We start from the raw sequence: 15,802 nt of genomic DNA, 5'->3' as shown, positions 1-15,802 counted from the left end.
CCCTAGGGCGCCTCCCCTCGCCCTTGCCCCTATATATAGTGGAGGTTTGGGGGCTACACAACACACGAGTCTCTCTCTCGCAAGGCGCAGCCCTACCTCTCTCCCTCTCGTCTCTCGTAGTGCTTGGCGAATACCTGCTGGAGTACCGCGCTCCTCCACCACCACCACGCCGTCGTGCTGCTGCTGGACGGAGTCTTCCCCAACCTTTCCCTCTCTCCTTGCTGGATCAAGGCATGGGAGACGTCACCAGGCTGCACGTATGTTGAACGCGGAGGCGCCGTTGTTCGGCACTTAGATCGGAATCGACCGCGATCTGAATCGCTACGAGTACGACTACCTCATTCGCGTTCTAGTAACGCTTCCGCTTAGCGATCTTCAAGGGTATGAAGATGCACTCCCTCTCTCTCATTGCTAGTATCTCCTAGATTGATCTTGGTGACACGTAGGAAAATTTTGAATTTCTGCTGTGATCCCCAACAATACAATCATACCATATGCTAGCTTTTAGGGTTTAGCCTCTCCGATCTCGTGGTAGATCAACTCCTGTAATACTCGTATCATCAAGAATAAATCAAAGCAGGACGTAAGGTTTTACCTCCATCAAGAGGGCCCAAACCTAGGTAGAACATCGTGTCCCCCGCCTCCTGTTACCATCCGCCTTAGACGCACAGTTCGGGACCCCCTACCCGAGATCTGCCGGTTTTGACACCGACATTGGTGCTTTCATCGAGAGTTCCTCTGTGTCGTCGCCGTTAGGCTTGATGGCTCCTACGATCATCGATAGCGGTGCAGTCCAGGGTGAGACTTTTCTCCCCGGACAGATCTTTGTGTTCGGCGGCTTCGCACTGCGGGCCAACTCGCTTGGCCATCTAGAGCAGATCGAAAGTTACGCCCCTGGCCACCAGGCCAGGTTTGGAAGCTTAAACTACACGGTCGATATCCGCGGAGACTTGATCTTCAACGGATTCGCACCCCTGCCAAGTGCGCTGCACAGTCTCGATGAGCATGATTTAGCTCTGCCGTTGGACAGTATTCAGGATATCGCACCGGCGACTGCTCCGACCCTCAATTCGGAGCCAATCGCACCATCCATGGACGGGTGGATAGACCCCGCCTTGGAGGCCGTACTCTCAGCGGCGATCAAGCCAAGGAATGACCTTACCTTTCACGAGAGCCGTGTTGCCGAACTACCGGATCCTTCTCCGGCCACGGACTTCGAACCGCCTGCGCCCGTGCCTGTCGAATCCGGCTGGGCGCCGATCATGGAGTTTACCTCCGCGGATGTTTTTAAGCACTCGCCCTTCGGCGACATACTGAACTTATTAAGGTCTCTCTCCCTGTTAGGAGAATCCTGGCCGAACTACCTTCGGCAGAATTGGGATGCGGATGACGAAGAACTTCGCCGCCCACCCACCACCCACTTAATAGCCATTGTCGACGACCTAACCGACATGATGGACTTCGACTCCGAAGACATCGATGGTATGGACGACGATGCTGGAGACGAACAGGAACCACCGCCCACAGGGCACTGGACACCCACTTCATCATATGATGTATACATGGTGGACACACCCAAAGAAAATGACGACAAGGAACAGAAGGACGCAACAAAGGATTGTCCCCTCGAGAAGCAGTCAAAACGGCAGCGCAAGCGCCGCTCCAAACCCCGCCTCGGCAGAAACAGCGGCCATATAGGCCCAGCGATAGAGCAGGGTGAACCATCGCCCAACCAGGGCAACACGGAGAATCAAACCGAACAACCCGACTCCGTCGAAGATAACAGTCCGGACGACATCACACCGGACAGGCTCCCGGAGCAACAGAATGCCCATCAAAGGCTGGTTGCCACTGCGAGGAGTCTGAAAAAGCAGAAGCAAAGGCTCAGGGCTGCACAAGACACACTCAAAATCAGATGGAGTGAAGTACTCAACACAGCAGCGAAGTACGGCAGTAATCACCACACCAAGAGCTACCCGGAGCGAAAGTTGCTACCTGAATTCGATGAGGAGGCCTTAGATCCTCTGCAACTAAAAAATAAAACGGCCATCCGGTCGGATAGATGACCTCGTGGCCAATATAGAGCGGCAAACGACGCGACACTTAAGCCAGTACGCGACCCACGCAAGGGCTCGCATCAAAAGGACGGCGCAACCAGATCCATCTATGGACCACGCAAGCGCGTTCCAACATACAATGCAACACAAAAAACATCCGAACACCATGGTACACCCAAATACAGGGGTGCCGCACACCCCCTATGTTTCACCGACGAGGTGCTGGACCATGAATTTCCAGAGGGATTCAAACCCGTAAACATAGAGGCGTACGACGGAACAACAGACCCTGGGGTCTGTATTGAGGACTACATCCTCCATATCCATATGGCTCGAGGAGATGATCTCCACGCCATCAAGTACTTACCCCTCAAGCTCAAAGGGCCAGCTCGGCACTGGCTTAAAAGCCTCCCCGAAAACTCCATCGGAAGCTGGGAAGAGCTCGAAGATGCCTTTCGGGCAAATTTTCAAGGGACATATGTCCGACCACTGGATGCAGACGATTTAAGTCATATAACTCAACAACCCGGTGAGTCAGCCCGAAAACTTTGGAACAGGTTCCTCACTAAAAAGAACCAAATAGTCGACTGTTCGGACACCGAATCCTTAGCAGCTTTCAAGCATAGCGTTCGAGACGAATGGCTTGCCAGACACCTCGGTCAAGAAAAGCCGAGAACAATGGCAGCATTAACAAGCCTCATGGCCCGTTTTTGCGTAGACGAGGACAACTGGTTAGCCCGATGCAGCACAAGTGACCCAAGTACATCCAAAGTCAGGGATGGAAATAGGAAATCACGACGCAGCAAGAATAAGGGCCAGAATAAAGAAGACAGCCCGAAGAGCATGACGGTAAACGCCGAATTTAGAAGCTCTCGGCCAGGTCAGCAGAAGCCGCCCTCCAAAGGCAACGGAGACGAAATGTCTAGCCTAAACAAAATTCTGGACCAAATATGTCAGATCCATAGCACCCCTGATAAACCTGCAAATCATACCCACAGAGAATGTTGGGTCTTCAAACAGTCCGGCAAGCTCAACGCCGAGCACAAGGGGCATGATACACCAAGCGAAGACGAGGATGAGCCTCGCAAGCAAAGCACAGGGGAATAGAAGAAATTCCCACCAGAAGTCAAAACAGTCAACGTGTTACACGTGTTAAAGGGGAAAAACAAAGCGACACCCCTAGAAAGACATGCCTGAGGGCCTATCACCATAGAGCTCCGCCACTGGTCGTCCCAACCGATCACCTTCGACCATCAGGATTACTCGGCAAGTATCCGGCGTGCAGGATGGGCTGCCTTGGTATTAGATCGAATAATTGACGGATACCACTTCACACGAGTCCTGATGGACGGTGGCAGCAGTTTAAATCTGATATATCAGGACACAGTCCGCAAAATGGGGATAGACCCAACAAAAATTTGCCGCAGCAATGCTACCTTTAAAGGAGTAACGCCAGGCCCAGAGGCCCATTGCAGGGGCTCCCTGCTACTAGAGGTTATATTCGTCTTCCCCGATAACCTCCGCAGCGAAAATTTAACCTTCCACATCGCTCCGTTCCAAAGTGGCTATCAAGCACTGCTCGGACGCGAAGCTTTTGCTCGCTTTAACGCAATACCGCATTACGCTTCCCTCACACTTAAGATGCCCGGTCCACGCGGCATCACCAAAGTAAATGAAAATATTGAGCGCTCCTTGCGCGCCGAAGACAGTGCGGCTGCCTTGGCAGCCGCACAGTAAACGTCCTCACCAACTAAAGTATTTGACAGGTTGTTAAGACCACAGACACGGTTGGACGAGTCTGGTACAGCAATATATAATTGATACAGGTTTGATGGCTATACCCCTATTGCAATACAAGGGGCTCAACGCGCGCACACAAGTGGCAATAAGGCTCACCTTTGCTCATTTTGAACTATATATTGTTTATTTAGTATAACTTAACGTTTGCACGGCAACTTTTCAATTAAGTTCCTCTGTTTTTCAGATGACCATCATGCTACACCCGTCCAGGATACGGCACAACGGAGATACAGGCGCACACGTGCAGCAGGGACCCGTTCCAAGGATTCTTTGTAGATTAAGACCCTGCGTAAACCTTTTTTATTGTCTTGTTGATTTACATCCCTCGGATTCTCAGTACAATCGAGAAGGATGCTGACGTATTGGCATGTGGCCACGCCAGAATAATGCACGTACCTGGACACCAGGGGTTTATTACAAAGGATACTGTTTAGACCCGGTTTACACCATAAAGACCGAATACCTTAGGGAGTGTTCGGCGTCGCGAGTTTGGCCTTATATGCATCAACTCCGAATCATGTCTTTGGTCAAATGTTGGTTTTGCCCGGCTCCTGTGTTTTGCTGCCTTACGTTCCGCTCTATCGGCTAAGGCGGCACAAGGAGAACTACTGCGATTGTGCCCTGGTTCATCCGGACGAGCACCTCAGTAGAGAAAACCGAAAACTGACTGTCATGATATAGCGTGAGACTGGTCAACCACTCGATGACCTATTGGAATCTTCGGGATTCCTCCGCATTAACGAAGGGCCGTTTCTCGGCCAGGCATGTACGCACCCCGAATCCGGAAGAGTGCGGAGCCACCAGGGGCTATATAGTAGCCCCACTATCAAACTCTTCTGTCTAAGTGAAAGTGTTAAAGCTTTATAGTCCAGTTGCCTAGTTCGCTGCGCTATCACCTCCTTAATAGGACCAAGACGTCGGATTAAGTGTGAATACGCGTCTTCTGCGAACACCCCCGCATTATATGTGTGGGGGCTGAAGCCGACGACTGCAATCTTTCAGGTTATATACATGTATACATAAACGGCCGCACAGGAGGCATCACAATACTTTCGGGCAAAAGTATAAATACAGCCTTGATAAATTCAATAAAACGTTGTTTTTACAATGGGAATACATGTCACTCAAACATAACATTCTTCGAGCACTGGGCCTCTATCGAACGAGCGCCCTCAAGAACTTCTTCAAAATAGTGCTCGGCAGCCACTCGGCCTATGGCCGAACCCTGCGCCGCGACAGTGGCGGCATCCATCTCCGCCCAGTATGTTTTGACACGGGAAAGGGCCATCCGCGAGCCTTCTATGCACGCCGACCTCTTCATCGCATTAATGCATGGCACCGCACCAAGGAACTGCTACACCAAGCTAAAATAACTGTTCGGCTTTGGCCTTTCCAGCCACAGATGATCCACGACAGACCTCATGGCGAGTCCGGACAATCTATTGAGTTTGGCCCATTCGGCAAGCTGATCAGTCAATGGAAGCGGACGCTCTGGAACGTTAAAATGTGACCAGAACAGCTTGTCCACTTCACGATCTGTTTGATCTCAGAAGTATTCGGCCGCATCGACAGCGCTCGCCGCCAAGTCCAGATATGCGTCGGCCGAACTCCACAGCCAATCCAGAGGGGCATACCGCGGATCGCCGAACTTCCTCCGCAGCATAAAGGGCTTCCCAGCCAAAATGTCCCGGGCTTCACGCAGTTCCTCCTTCTTTGCTCTCATTGCAGAGCGGGTGTCTTTGGTCGCCATTGTGGCCTTTTCGAGGTCCGTAGCCTTCGCCCAGTTTTCTTCTTCAAGAAACTGGCAGCGGTCGGCAGTGTCTTTTAACTTCACAGCCATTTTGGCCATTTTCTCTTTGCTCTCGCTATGCGCGGCCTTCTCGGCTCTCAACTCTTCGGCCGCCTTCAAAGTGGCCGCATTACTACTCCTTGCTTGCTCCTTGGCTCGGGCAAGCTCCGCCCGCAGGGCCTCCACGGTGGCAGCTCCATCTGCAGTCACAACATATTAAAGATACTGGCATCACGCTGCTCTTACTATGTGACATTCACTATAAACATCACCTACCTTGTGCCTCGTCAAGCCGCTTGTTAACAAGCTCGATGTCAACATCCACCGCATCCTGTCGCCGCTTTAGTTCGGCAACCCCATCAGTCCGTTTAGCCATCGGAGCTTCAGACACCTGCATATAAAGGCGGTCTGGTTATTACCTGGGACTATGATCCTCTGTTCGCCATCGTTCTTGACGACAACCAGAGTCTCAGGGGCTACTATCTACACAGGGCACACCTAAAAATGTGCGGTACTATCACAAATGTATATCATTTCACGTACCTCAAAGCCCGTCAGTAGACTCATAAAGGCTTCATGCAACCCGCTTTCGGCGGACAAAATCCTTTCAATCACCGTACCCATCAATGTACGGTGCTCTTCTGAGATAGTGGCTCGCTCTAGCAGATCCCTCAGTGCATCCGACCGCATACCAGATGGTGCTGGATTCTTTTGGTTGCTCTCTTCAAGAGTTGGATACTGGGGACTTCGGGCGACCATAGGATTATCTTCTGGCCTCACCAGATCCGGAGTGACCCTCCGCAACGACACTTCAAGGTCGCCCGCTTCTTGAGCCGGGGAATCTGGGGGAGGCGTTTCGCTTTCCATCATCTCTGGAAGAAGATCCCTCGAAGACGAGCTCTGCTGAGAAGGGTTAAGATCCGAACTGCAAGATAAATGCTTCGGTCATTTTCCTCAAAGGTAAGGTAGTATATCTTCTCTACTAAGCACTTTTTTATTACTTACAGCTCGTTAGAGGGCTGATCCTCGCGCGGACTTTGTGCGGCAAGAGCACCCTCCGAGGCAGGACCCTCTGGTGAAGTTTTCTTCTCCTGTTTGGAAACTTTGGTTTCCGTATCTTCAGAGATAGTCCTCTTCCTCACCCGAGGCGAGGGAACGTCAGATTCTTCCCCTTTGTTATCCTCCCTCACGGAGGCGCTCATTCCCTCGATTGGAATAGGTAGCGGTGGAGGCCCGCTTTCACCCTCTTCATTCCCCCCTTCATCTTCCTTTAAGGGCACGGGGCAGGGTGCTGGCTCGAGCATTTTTTCCAACACCGGATTGTCCAAGCCTTCAGGAAGGGGGGGCCGAACACCGGATCATCTTCGCCTTTGCTATCCAGTCCTTGTCAAAGAGCGACTCTTCATAATGATGTCATGATAAATAAAAAGACGGTGTGTTCGGATGTGGGATTGCTTACTTGGGCCGCGGTGCGGTTGCTGCTTAGGCCCACGTCCTCGGTAGTGTCCGGACACTCTGCTTGGGGTCCGAAGAACGATTTGTACAACTCCTCGTGCGTCAGGCCGAGGAAGTTCTGGATAGTGCGCGGTCCTTCCGGGTTGAATTCCCACATACGGAGGGGTCGTCGTTTGCAAGGCTGGACTCGACGAACCAGCATGACTTGCACTACCATAACCAAACTAAAATATCCCTCGAAGAGATCTTGGATGCGACTCTACAGTATGGGCACATCCTTGGCTGGACCCCAGCTCAGCTCCCTGCTGATCCATGACATCAGTTGTGGTGGAGGGCCCGAGCGAAGGGCGGGGGAAGCTACCCACTTGGCACTTCTAGGAGCGGTGACGTAGAACCACTCCCGTTGCCATAATCCAGACACCTCTGGAAAGGAACCCTTTGTCCATGGAGCTCCAGCGATCTTGCTTATTAATGCACCTCCGCACGCTGCATGCTGCCCCTCGACCGTCTTCGGCTTCACATCAAAGGTCTTGAGCCACAGGCCGAAGTGAGGGGTAATGCGGAGGAAGGCCTCACATATGACAATAAATGCCGAGATGTGGAGAAAGGAATCCGGGGCTAGATCGTGGAAATCAAGCCCGTAATAGAACATCAAACCCCTAACGAAGGGATCCAGAGTGAGGCCTAGTCCTCGGAGGAAGTGGGAGATGAACACGATGTCTTCATTGGGTTCAGGAGTAGGGACGACCTGCCCTCGGGCAGGCAGCCGATGCGAAACTTCGGCGGTCAGGTATCTTGCCTCCCTCAACTTCTTGATATCCTCTTCCGTGACAGAGGAGGGCGTCCACCGACCCTGGAGACTGGATCCGGACATGATTGAAGGTCCGAAGCACCTGACCTGGGCTTTGGGTGTTAGAACTCGAGGCGGGGGAAGGATTTGATTGAGCACGGGAGGCAAAAAGTAAAAGCCTTGTCCCTTTATAAAGAGGGTGAATATCAAGCGTCCTCCTCGTGGCCGTTTGGGACTTGCCTAAAATCTAGGAGTCCTAGGCGCGGTTGGGTTACCCATGCCCGTATTGATGAGAATCCCGTAATAAGGGGGACACGATCTCTGCTTTGACAAGACGTGTCAAGAAACTGCCTCGCGTTATGTGTGGGGCTAGTTAAAGAAAAACGGTTCAAATAATCACCGAGCCATGACATGATGTCATGTTGCCAAAACGTGTCGGCAGATTAGATTTGTGGAAATGTTATTCTCTCTACGGTGTTATGTGGAACTTATTTTGCAGGATCGGACACTATCCTTTTATTCAAACTCTTTTGTGGTGTACCCGGAGGAGGAACCCGCCTTGCAATGCCGAAGACAACACCGCGCGCCAGACTCATCGTCATTGAAGCCTGGTTCAGGGGCTACTGAGGGAGTCCTGGATTAGGGGGTCTCCGGACAGCCGGACTGTTGGACTATGAAGATACAAGATTGAAGACTTCGCCCCGTGTCCGGATAGGACTCTACTTGGCGTGGAAGGCAAGCTAGGCAGTACGGATATGGATATCTCCTCCTTTGTAACCGGCCTTGTGTAACCCTAGCCCCTCCGGTGTCTATATAAACCGGAGGGTTTTAGTCCGTAGGACAACATACAATCATACCATAGGCTAGCTTTTAGGGTTTAGCCTCTCCGATCTCGTGGTATATCAACTCTTGTAATACTCGTATCATCAAGAATAAATCAAGAAGGACGTAGGGTTTTACCTCCATCAAGAGGGCCCGAGCCTGGGTAAAACATCGTGTCCCCTGCCTCCTATTACCATCCGCCTTAGACGCACAGTTCGGGACCCCCTACCCGAGATCCGCCGGTTTTGACACCGACAGTGGTGTTTGGCAATGGGGTTCGGGTAAGTTTGGCATGATCGTTGTCTTGATGGCACTACTCTAAAAGATATAGCCCCATCCTTGTTCTGGCTTGGGGGGCAAAAGCGTATCTATGTCATCCGTGCTCTTTAGGACAATAGCTGGATGTGATCCTTTTGGAACTTCACTATCACTACCCAAATTCATGAGTTCATCGTCACTTGGGATGCCTTGGAATAGGTACACATGGACCCCCTCACACCGGACTCAATCTCTTGGACAACCTCGACCTATGGGAGTTACTCTACTACCTCTGCTTATAGGCTTCAATTTGAGAGGTTGACACCAACTTTCGATGCTCGCAAGGTCTAAGAGGCTAGAGCAGAACCAAAGTATAAGCTTCTGCTTGGCTTCTCCTCCAGCTGGAAACCCTTAGCGGTGACCGCCTTGTTGCTCGTGTGGCCTTGTGCAGAGGTATGTGCCCTTTTCTCCATGGAATTCGAGTCCAACAAGCACCTCGCACGGGATTGTTACTTCACTCGTTGAATTTAGAGCATCGTTGTCGTTTGGCTATCTTTTACTCGCAATTTGGCCCTGGATTTCTCCTCCCTCGAGGAATAGTGGAACCTGAACAGTGCCAGTCTTGATTCGAAAAGGGGAAAATCGGCAAGGTCACCATGTTTGTTCTTTGGAATGTGCATAAGGAGCGAAGTCATTTAGACATGCCTCCCCCTAGGTTGTTGGTGTTGCTTTCCTCGTTCAGGAAGACATTTGCCAACATGACCTGGCAATGAAGGTTGCCTTGTATTAAGTTTTAGTGTTACTCTGCTCATGTAAATAGTTTTTGTACTCTTTGCTTTTTTCGTATCGTAAAGAAATTAGCAGACCGACTACCTTGCATCATCTGAAAAATAATTAACAACTTTGAACTAGACGGTGGATCCTCTAGCTTTGCCACTACTTGTTGACCCCTCGCAGAATGAGGAGAAAGTGGAAAGTGAGCGAGCATTACCGAGAGAATATCTTAGCATCTTTTTTTCCTTACATTGATCATTTATTTACTATGTCATTTTCTTCATATTGCCAACTACATGAAGGAGGATGATCAGTTCTTCATGTAGAGAAGGAATTGTGCATAAGATCTTGGTCACAACACCATCGACAAGATGACTTTGGCATTGTGCATAATGGCATATGGTATTCCTACCGATTTAACTGATGGTCATTTGGCAATGGGAGAGAGCACTTCCATCGAGCTTGTGAAGCAATTTGCAAAGGCGTTGCAACAAGGATGAAACTTTTTATATATTAACAATATAATAGAGTGAGTTAAACTAACACATACTATTGCCACAAAACAATAACTAGCTATAGACATCATTCTCGAGGTCCATTCAACTTTGCAAATGCACGTAGTAAAATATCACCTTTTCTACGGTTTCTAATTGTGTCACAACAGGTGCCAATATTTTTCTCCCATTTCCCATATATCACATCTATTAAAGTTTACAATGCCTTCATTTCAACATGTTAATGTCATGATGAAACGACATCATATGTCCCTTGAATTATGCAACCGATGAAACAAAAAAAAATGCACATACACACTGATGTGAGAAGTGAGTGGCAACTTGAACATATTCCTACCAAATCCCCTTTAATAGTAGAGATACATGTGATTTGATAAGATAAGAAAATATGTGATTTAGAAAGAAAAAGGAAAAATAAAAAATGCGCACACGCATCAAATGGGCCGGCGAACTTTGATTATAGTTGATGTTTTGGTAAGCTTTGATTTGATTTTGGTACAAGTAATGGAAGGCAAGTAAAGTTTGGATTTAGTTGAGATTTCCTAAGATTGGCCTGAATGAGTTAATGCATGAAGTTGTTTTGAGAAAGTGTCGATTGATTGATTTAATGCACACGTCAACTATGTCGGCCCAAATTTGTTGCCCCTTGAGAGAAAGATCGGCTGTAAGACGCTCGCGGGCATAATATATGGTTGGTGGGATGTGAGGCAGGATTACCAACTCCCCCTTTAGGAGTAGAGATACATGCTTTCTAAAAAATAAAGCCTAGCCAATACATGCATGCATACAAGGTTCACACCAATATTTAGTCACACAACATATAAGGGGAGCTTGCATTTGCTATAGAAATGCTAGAACCAAATGCAGCGGAGAGAGTTGAGCTATGGACACAAATGTATATATCGCTTGCGCTCGTCTGAGCTTAGGATTTCACAACATTTGTGCGAAGACGTTGATGCCACAACTTTCACTCCACCTAGATTTTAGGGTCGAATAGTAGTTAGGGAGAGTCATCCACGGTTCATTCTATTTCATTCCCCTACATTCGTCTGGCTAGCTATAATGCCCTCCTCTGCTACTCGCCTGCCTCGCGCCACCGTTGGCCACGTCTTTGACCCCGTCAAGCCAAACCCTATGAGTGGATGGCGCTCTCCAACACCACCAGCATGGTCAGTGGCATCATAATTCGGTGAGCGTTATACATGAAGAACTATTTTTTTCATTCTTGTGAACAAATATTCTCGTTTATTGCTTCAGTATATTTAGTCATGATCCTTCTGAAGTCCTTTTTTATTTCTCTATAACTTATAAATTCAATTTATAATATTAGTTATATCGGTAATCTGTTACACAAAGACAAACTAACAACATATTATTGTTGCAAAATATGAGGATACAATGTTATTTGTTATACAACTTTAGAGATTATCACCTAAACCTTTTCTAGTAACTATATACCCCCTTTGATCCAGATTAATTGTTGTTAATTTAGTACGAAATAATATTTGTTATTTTGTATTTGATACATTGACTCTTCTAAAATTTTCTTTCAATCGAGTGCCCCAAGATCAAAGGAAGATAAGATTCCAAGCCTAAATAGATTAATTTGAGGAATTCAGAACAAAACCATAGTGTATATGTATGTTTTTTTGTTCTGTTTGAGCATTATAAAGTATCTTATTTTGTGGGGATTACGAAAAATATCTTGGACCTCCAAAGTATGTTATCTAGACTTATATTTCAAGAATGTATGATTGTCTATTGACACTCATGTTTTTGCATCATATTAGTAGCAGAAAATGTTAATTTTGTTAATTATTTGAGTTTTTACCACATTTTACCATTTGTTTTGTTTGTAACCATTTCAATAAGGTTTTCAATGTACACTCGGTACCCCGCATGCATCCAAATTTATTAAGTTATTTTTTTACTAAGAAGGCATGTGACACTAGGCAAAGCAACGGAAAATAATTGGTACAACTCAGCTGTAATAGAGTTGGTTAAACTAACACATACTATTGCCGCAAAACAACAAATAACTATAGAGATCATTCTCAAAGGTCCATTCAACTTTGCAAATGCATGCAGTAAAATGTCATCTTTTCTAGGATTTCGAACTGTGTTGCAATAGGTGCCAATATTTTTCTCCCATTTCTCATATGTACCATCTATTAGAGTTTGCAGCGCCTTCAATTCAACATGTTAATGTCATGATGAAACGACATCATATGTCCCTTGAATTCTGCAACCGATGAAATGAAAAAAATGCACATACACACCGACACGAGAGGCTAGTGGCAACCTGAACATATTCCTACCAAATCCCCTCTAGTAGTAGAGATATATGTAATTCGGTAAGATAAGAAAATATATGTGATTTAAAAAAGGAAAAAATAAAAACGCGTGCACGCATCAAATGGGCCGGCCAACTTTGATTATAGTTGATGATTTGGTCAGATTTGATTTGATTTGGGTATGATTAGTGGAAGGCAAGTAAATTTTGGATTTAGTTGAGATTTTCTTAAGATTTGATTTGAATGAGTTAATGCATGATGTTATTTTTTTGAAAAATGCTGATTTGATTGAGTTAATGCATGCGTCACATAGGTCGACCCAAATTGGTTGTGCTTGAGCGAAAGATCGAATGTAAGACACTCTCATGGGCGTAATATAGGGTTGGTGGGATGTGAGGCGAGACTACCAACCCCCCATCTCGTGTAAACTAAAGATGAAAAAAATATGTGATTTAGAAAAAAAGGGAAAATAAAAACTTGTGCATGCATCAAATGGGCCGGCCAACTTTGATTATAGTTGATGTTTTGGCAAGATTTGACTTGATTTGGGCATGAGTAGTGGAAGGCAAGGAAAATTTGGATTTAGTTGAGATTTTCTTAAGATTTGGTTTGAATGAGTTAATGCATGACGTTATTTTGGGAAAATGCTAATTGGACTGAGTTAATGCATGCGTCAAATGGGTCCACCCAAATTGGCTGCACTTGGGCGAAAGATTGACTATAAGATGCTCTCACGGGCGTAATATAGGGTTGATGGGATGTGAGGCGAGACTACCAACTCCCCTTTTAGGAGTAGAGACATACAAAATAACCATATAATTGTGCAATTTTCACACTCTAGTAAATACACATGTTATATAGTACTTACATGTATACATAATGCACTCACCCAACATTCAAAAAATACTCATAAAAACGACTAAAAAGAAAACAAATAGCAAAAACTGCATAAAAAAGAAAATAAGGGAGCACTGTCGGCTAGGCAACTTGAAATGGGCTGCAGCCTAATAAGAGATTGACTGACTCACAACAGTGCTTGGTTGGAAATTTGGGCCCAAAACATGACAGGAGTCACAAGAGAAACAAAAATGTGCATGAATTTTGAAGCAGAAATCAAGGGCCTAAAAAAATCGAGTAAGCCAAATTAATTTTCAAGGCAACTTACATATTGCTAAATTTAAAAATTAAAGCTAGATCATTTAAAAAAGAAAGCTAGATGATTTTATTCCAACAAAAAAACGGTGGCAATTAATTTCCTAAAAAAGTAGGCATCAGTTATTGATTCGACACATGACAACTAAGTATTGAAAGATCAAGAGTCAGTTACATCGGTGGTGTTAGAACTCGACGTAAATGGTCATTTTAGTGTTAGAACTTGTGGTGTACATCAAAGTGGTGCAAAAACTTGGCTTGGGCATGCAAATACGGTGCTAATCGCGTTTGTATATGGCAGCGACGCTGACGAGGCATGCCACATGGCGTGGGGGCCTGCTGTCAGTGATAGCACAATGCTTTTTTGCAAAAATCATCTCGATTTTTTTATTTTTTCCACAGAAAAGCCTGGACAAAAAACCACCTCGCCTTTTTTATTTCTTTCATAGAAAAGCCCCCAACAAAAATGGCAAGGTCAGCAATCGACCTGACAACCTCTAGTAGCCTGCGTGTGCAGCCCATCCAAGTCGTCATTTGTGTACACTAAAGAAAGAATCTTTATATATCTTCTATTAGACAACATAAATTAAGAATTTTATTTTTTCGAAAAAAAGTATGCAGACGCTGAAATTCAAACGTACAACCTTAGGTCAATAGGCGAGCAGGGCTGCCACCCCAACAATTGTAATTTCATGTTTACAAAGAATTGTCACGCATTGTATCTATAGCAGAACGCGCTCATGGGCTAAAACAGATTTTAGTTAGTGCAGCCCATTTTTTTTTTGCGGTTGGAAAGGAGTTTTATTAATCAAACAGGAACAAGTTCAGCCTTACAGAGTTCAGGAACAACATCAGGCCCCGACCCGAGCCACACCACTGTGCGGCCTTCAGTTCTACCAAAAACTGCTAAAGAATGGCTAACACTATTTTGTTCCCTACGTACATGATCTAACTTAAACCTCCTTCCTTCATTCAGAAGCCTTTGAATCTGATCAACCAGCATAGAATAACGAGACATGTCTTTCTCTGAAGCCTTGATCATGTTTAGCGCGATGAGACAGTCCATCTCCACATCTATCGGTTGTTGCGTCCATTGCAGCGCGAGGTTAATTCCCTTCATGCAAGCTAGCAATTCGGCCTCCAGGGGTTCTGCACATGCCCTCAATTCTCGACAAGAGGAGAAGATGATCTCGCCGATGCTGTTGCGGAGGATCATACCAGCCCCGGCCGTCCCTGTGTTGGCGCAGAAAGATCCATCCACATTCAGCTTAGTACATCCTTCAGCCGGTGGAGTCCATCTAGGTGCAGGCACACTGGTAGGTCCTGTCGGCGCATGTGCTATTGGTGTCCGAGACCTCACCACGTCCACCACTTGTTTGCCTTTCACCGGATCAGTGGCCGGGTTGTTCTGGATGCCCACAAGTGAGTCAACATAGCTTAGGAGGAATCTCTTCGAGGCTTCGACCGGGGGCGCTGGCTTGTTGTGCGTCACTTCGTTACGAACGTGCCAGCAACGCCACAACATCATCATGAGCTCCATCCTCTCCGTGTCAGGGAGGTCACAGAGAGTTTGGGCGAGCCACTCCGTGCCCGTCCGATGGAAGTTCACTGCATTAGGAATTCGCCAGTGCTCCGCCATCGCTTGCCATAATGCCACTGCCCTTGGGCATCTGCAAAAAGTGTGAAACGTGTCCTACGACTCCATTGCATAGAGCGGGCACTGGTCAGAGACCTCCAAACCGCGTCGTTTTTTATTAACCCAGATGGGCAAGCAGTCTGTAATCAAACGCCAAATAAAGATGCGAACCTTGGGAGGAGCAGGGCACCTCCAAATAAAAGCCCAGACGGCTCGTCGCCCGTCTGGTGCCCTGCTCGCCGCGACTGAAGAAGATTGAAGATGATCCTCCAAAGCAAGTCAATAAGCACTCTGCACCGAGAATCTGCCATGCCGCTCCGGAGCCCACGCAAGAAGGTCCTCTCCCATGCGTGGCGATGTCCGTATCTTGGCTATCTCCTCTGCATCCACCGGGAAAAAATTGTCGCGCAGAACGTCCATCCTCCATGCTCCGTGATTATCCAGCAGCTCAGACACGTTA

Source organism: Triticum dicoccoides, chromosome 3A, assembly GCF_002162155.2.
Source record: "Triticum dicoccoides isolate Atlit2015 ecotype Zavitan chromosome 3A, WEW_v2.0, whole genome shotgun sequence".
NCBI lineage: Eukaryota > Viridiplantae > Streptophyta > Magnoliopsida > Poales > Poaceae > Triticum > Triticum dicoccoides.
Note: the sequence above shows the minus strand (reverse complement) of the source record.